Below are 6,226 nucleotides of genomic sequence, written 5' to 3'. Positions count from 1 at the left end.
ACAGCACCCCATATTGACAGAAAAACACAGAATTGTTGACATTTTTGCACATTTATTAAAAAAGAAAAACTGAAATATCACATGGTCCTAAGTATTCAGACCCTTTGCTGTGACACTCATATATTTAACTCAGGTGCTGTCCATTTCTTCTGATCATCCTTGAGATGGTTCTACACATTCAATTGAGTCCAGCTGTGTTTGATTATACTGATTGGACTTGATTAGGAAAGCCACACACCTGTCTATATAAGATACAGCTCACAGTGCATGTCAGAGCAAATGAGAATCATGAGGTCAAAGGAACTGCCTGAAGAGCTCAGAGACAGAATTGTGGCAAGGCACAGATCTGGCCAAGGTTACAAAAAAAATTCTGCTGCCCTTAAGGTTCATAAGAGCACAGTGGCCTCCATAATCCTTAAATGGAAGACGTTTCGGACGACCAGAACCCTTCCTAGATCTGGCCGTCCGGCCAAACTGAGCTATCAGGGAGAAGAGCCTTGGTGAGAGAGGTAAAGAAGAACCCAAAGATCACTGTGGCTGAGCTCCAGAGATGCAGTCGGGAGATGGGAGAAAGTTGTAGTAAGTCAACCATCACTGCAGCCATCCACCAGTCGGGGCTTTATGGCAGAGTGGCCCGACGGACGCCTCTCCTCAGTGCAAGACACATGAAAGCCTGCATGGAGTTTGCTAAAAAACACCTGAAGGACTCCAAGATGGTGATAAATAAGATTCTCTGGTCTGATGAGACCAAGATAGAACTTTTGGCCTTAATTCTAAGCGGTATGTGTGGAGAAAACCAGGCACTGCTCATCACCTGTCCAATACAGTCTCAACAGTGAAGCATGGTGGTGGCAGCATCATGCTGTGGGGGTGTTTTTCAGCTGCAGGGACAGGACGACTGGTTGCAATCGAGGGAAAGATGAATGCCGCCAAGTACAGGGATATCCTGGACGAAAATCTTCTCCAGAGTGCTCTGGACCTCAGACTGGGCCGAAGGTTCACCTTCCAACAAGACAATGACCCTAAGCACACCGCTAAAATAACGAAGGAGTGGCTTCACAACAACTCCGTGACTGTTCTTGAATGGCCCAGCCAGAGCCCTGACTTAAACCCAATTGAGCATCTCTGGAGAGACCTGAAAATGGCTGTCCACCAACGTTTACCATCCAACCTGACAGAACTGGAGAGGATCTGCAAGGAGGAATGGCAGAGAATACCCAAATCCAGATGTGAAAAACTTGTTGCATCTTTCCCAAAAAGACTCATGGCTGTATTAGATGAAAAGGGTGCTTCTACTAAATACTGAACAAAGGGTCTGAATACTTAGGACCATGTGATATTTCAGTTTTTCTTTTTTAATAAATATGCAAAAATGTCAACAATTCTGTGTTTTTCTGTCAATATGGGGTGCTGTGTGTACAATAATGAGGAACAAAAATGAACTTAAATGATTTTAGCAAATGGCTGCAATATAACAAAAGAGTGAAACATTTAAGGGGGTCTGAATACTTTCCGTACCCACTGTAAGTAAACAAACCCGTAGGTAAACAGTACGGTTTTGTTTTTAAATGAAGTGGCTGCAAAATTTTGACACAAAATTCCTGTTTATTAACTATATTTTCATTTATTATCAAGATCTTACTATAGAAGAAAAATATGAATTATAAAATGTCTTAATCTTTGAGGAATGAAAGCAATATTGAGATATAAATTTGCGTATTTTTAAGTGAAATCACTGAAGTCTTAACAAGCACAAAACAGTCGAATCATGTCCTGCACTTTTTCTGTCATTGTAATGTAGATCAAGAGACTGATACTTGTACACTCCAAAAAATATTTTAGCCTATTTTTAAGATTTATCCATTTCAATTGATTAACAAATTTCCATCTGATTGAATTGAATAGTCTTGAAGAAAATGTAATTAATAAAACTTGCATTTTGTAAGATTTATATGTTTTATTTAGTTAAAGATTAGGCAATTCAATCAGATGGAAATTTGTTATTCAATTGAAATGGATAAATCTTAAAAATAGGCTAAAATATGTTTTTGAGTGTTTAAGAGATTTCTTATTTTGCCCATGAAAAATGTTTGCTCAGACTACTAGGTGATTGTAAGAATTAATAGTTTTAGAGGGAATATTTTAATCATAATTTACAAACAATGTATTTTTTTTTAATTGAGAGATGTTTGTAGAATAAAATCAAAAGATAAAGGGACAAATAATAATGTTTTGTAATTGTAATTGTATAATTTTTTATTTTTTTTTTAAAATCACAATCATTTGTTTATACATTTAATCACAGGGGAAAATGCAGTTTTTCACAGCTAGCCATTGTATGAATGCAAGTGTATTTAAAAACCTGTGTAAGAAACTATGGTACAATTGTTGATCACTGTAAAAATAGTAGTGACTGAGAGCAGTTTTAGGAAAACGGTTGTACCAAGACAAGATAATGAAGACACAACTACAATAAAGACAATCTTGCGTCGCTCTGTCAGGATTATCTAAAGATCTTATGTTGTGTTTGGGCTCGTTTGAATCAGAATCATCTGCTGTTATTAACTATGAGGCATTTTCCATACTCCGTTTCTGTTTCATTCAAGTGAAAACACACCAGTGACTTTTAAATCTTTGATAAACCAATTATCTATTTTCTCAATCGCTATCTTGCAAAAACTGTTTATATTAACTTAGATTGTTAAGGTGTATGACCGCTGCCTTGTGTTCCCATTGAGTGGACGTGCTGACATTTACAGTATTTCCATTGTACAACCCACTCTTTCAATACAAACAAACTCTGATGCTTATAACTTATGTCACGTATTTGCATTGTAATCAGAGGTGAACAAAATCATCAGGTCTTAAATGGAGTTCTAAACAAACGTTCAAGAGAAGCATGTTTTTGGCAAGCACATTTGACACTTATTCCTTAAAACTTACTTGTGTCCATTTTTATGTTACTATTTTTAGTTATTATGAAGTATTCCAATAGTCACTATTACTTATTCAATAGATACTAGCACTTATTCCTTTGCCAGTCCCTCCAGGATTTTGCGATCACAAGAATTCTTTACATACGAATACTAATATAAATCTGTTACATACAGGACAAGTGAAGAGGTAAGATGTTTTGGATAAATATAAATAGACTAAGCTGTGTATTGCACATAATTATTGCTCAATGGGGCAGTTTTAACTGTTCATGAGATGGACATCCTGAGGGAAAAACTGTTCCTGTGCCTGCTGTTCTGGTGCTCAGTGCTCTGTAGCGTTGGCCAGAAGGCGACAGTTCAGAAAGGTTATGGGCTGGGTGAGGGGGTCCAGAGTGATTTTGTACCTCACTCTGGAAGTGTGTAGTGGTTGAAATGCTTGTGGAATTAAAATTTTTACTTAAATGCTCAAATGTATGAACTCTAATTGTATTTGTTCATATATGGCCATATATCAGATTTCAAAATCAGACAATGAATCCTCATTGATATTTTTAGTTTACAGATTTATTGCACGTCTATTTTACACTTGGACTAAGTAAGTTCTCGCATAGTCTGAGGTGGAAAATGTTAAAACAAAAATAATTAAGGGCCTTCAAATAACCAAAGGTTTCACCTAAATCAGGGGTGGGGAACCTTTTTTCCATTAAGGGCCATTTGAGTATTTACAAAACAAATTGCGGGCCATACAATTACTTGCAATTTCTGATTGTGGGTTGAAATGAATGTATGCATTCAGTTACGTGCGAACACAACAACAACAACTGTAAAAGGTGTTTCTATTATACAATATTTTGTGTTGTTCAGTGGCGGACTTTAATATCATGTAATGTGGAAACTAACTTATTTATCGATAATATTACTTAATAAAGTGTCGACATGTTAGTGTGACATCATGCACATGCATCTCGGCAAAATCAGAGTTGAGAATTTCTGCACGAGCCTACAAGTTGTCATTCTGACTTCAAGATGCATCCATTGCACTTTTCCTAGTAGGAAGTTGTAAAATCTGACTTTCCGAGTTGAATGGAACGCAGCACCACTTTTCAAAACTAGATCCGACATTGAATGCTCAAGCAACATAATTTACACTTACACAAAACTCCTGATGTTGCTATAATGCACTTACCAATCTCCTTGAACTGAAAATCAGTCCTCCTTTCCTGTTTAATAAATTAAGCAATCACACGGTGATGCAGAGCATCTCGTATTTTTAAATCCATAAGGATCTCTTTCTCAATGGCGATAGCAGCAGTGATGACAATCTTGTGCTCTTCGCTTTCAAATTACATCACTTTAAGCAGGATTGAGTCAAAAGGCTAGAAGGCCTAGGCTCGACCGGGACCTATCCGAAAGATCACACCCACCAAGAACAAATAAATCAATGTGATTGGCTAATGAATCTGACAATCTGACTTTAGTTGCTCATTCATTTCAGAGCCATATAAAGAGAGAGTTGCGACAACTCCATTGACTCCAATGGAACGTTTTTTTTTACAGCAATGGCGGCTCGTGGAGCCTCTCAATAGTTCCCGGAAGTAGCAGCAAACTCCGTAGAGATGCATCAGAACAAACCGTTTGCGATTTCTGTATATTAGCAATACATCTAAATACAAATAACTTGTAAATTAAAACCTTATTGTTGAGTATTACTCATTAAATTAGGAGATAAGGGATGTTATCGGATAACTAACAGATTAGGCAAGGATTGGAGCTGGATAAAGTTAGTAACGAACACCCTATTAATTGTAAAATCTTTGCAAATATCTCACACATTTTTTTGTTGTTGTAATTTTAATTTATATTTAGATTGCTCCTGCTGACTTGAGCCAACAATTTTTTTCTCCTCTCCATGGAGTGGGGAAGCCATACATTCGCACACCTTTCTCTGAGCGATTGGAGCATCCCCATGCAGCACAGCAAACCATGGTGAAGACTATGCAATGACAACATGAAAGAAAGGATGGCAAAATGCTTGGCATGCTATTTAATTTATTAGAAATGTATTCATGAATTGCTGTAAATAGTTATTGCATTTATTTGAATAAAAATACAAAAAAAGTAATATCATAATATATTATTACAATTTAAAATAACTGTTTTCTATTTTAATGTATTTTAAAATGTAATTTACTCCTGTGATGCCAAGCTGAATTTTCAGCCTCATTACTTTTGAACGGCAGTTTATGTATGCTTAAGTTGTTTTAAAGCTGAATATATTGTGTATCTGAATAAGTATTGTAAGAATTATACATTAGATATATAATATTTATAATACATAAATAATTATATTACTATATATAGAATTGTAAGAATTGTAAACAATAAGCTTCATTTCACTAAATTTTACATTTACGTAACTGCTGCTGTTAATAGTTCATTGACCCATTGTGCGGTGCGAGCTGGAAATCACCTGTCACCAGCCTGTCTCTGTACTATCTGAAAAGTCATAAATATGACATTAGTTACCATGAGATTAGTGAAAACAATGAACATGAGGTAACATAAAAAGGCAACAGAAACCCTAGCCTGAAATAAGTTGAGGCAAATAACGGTAAGCAAACACTAATCCTCAAATATTAGCTGATTTGATCTTTAAAAAAACAACATCGCTGTAACAACATACTCATGCTACATACATATGTCGGTGTGTTACATAAATATATAAAATAAATGCATTTATTGACTACTAATTACCAGAAATCGCAGTTCTGTCACTCTACGCTAACAGTTTGGAATGACCGCAAAAGCACTTTCTGGAACTATCTGAAGTCTACATGAATCACGTGACGATCAAGCAACTCTCCTTTATATGGCTCTGGTTCATTTGCACTGTTGAGGGATTCTGTAGAAATTCTGAAGGCCTGAGGGGGTGGAGCTCAAACTCACGTGCTGCTTCAGGCATGCGATTTGTGAAACAGTTGTCACACTACGCTTGTAAGCATCAAGGAATAAATTCTGACAGGACAAACATTTTTTCTTTCTGTATTTGTTTGTAGATTAATGAAGAGTGGAAAGCGATTAAAAATACATAGGCAAAAAGGTGATTGAGAAAGAAAGGATGAAAAATATTAATTTATTTGCTATGTTAGGCCAGCATGAGGCTTTGCTGGCCCTGAAGAATTCGCCACTGGTGTTATCATTTAAAAAAAATATTGGAATTGAATCAAGGCCATTTTTTCCTTTTCAAATTATTTCTCAAATAGCCTCGTGGGCCTTATACAGCCCTGAGG

The sequence above is a fragment of the Xyrauchen texanus genome, chromosome 44 (genome assembly GCF_025860055.1).
Source record: "Xyrauchen texanus isolate HMW12.3.18 chromosome 44, RBS_HiC_50CHRs, whole genome shotgun sequence".
Classification (NCBI taxonomy): Eukaryota; Metazoa; Chordata; class Actinopteri; order Cypriniformes; family Catostomidae; genus Xyrauchen; species Xyrauchen texanus.
This window is presented reverse-complemented; position numbering follows the sequence as displayed.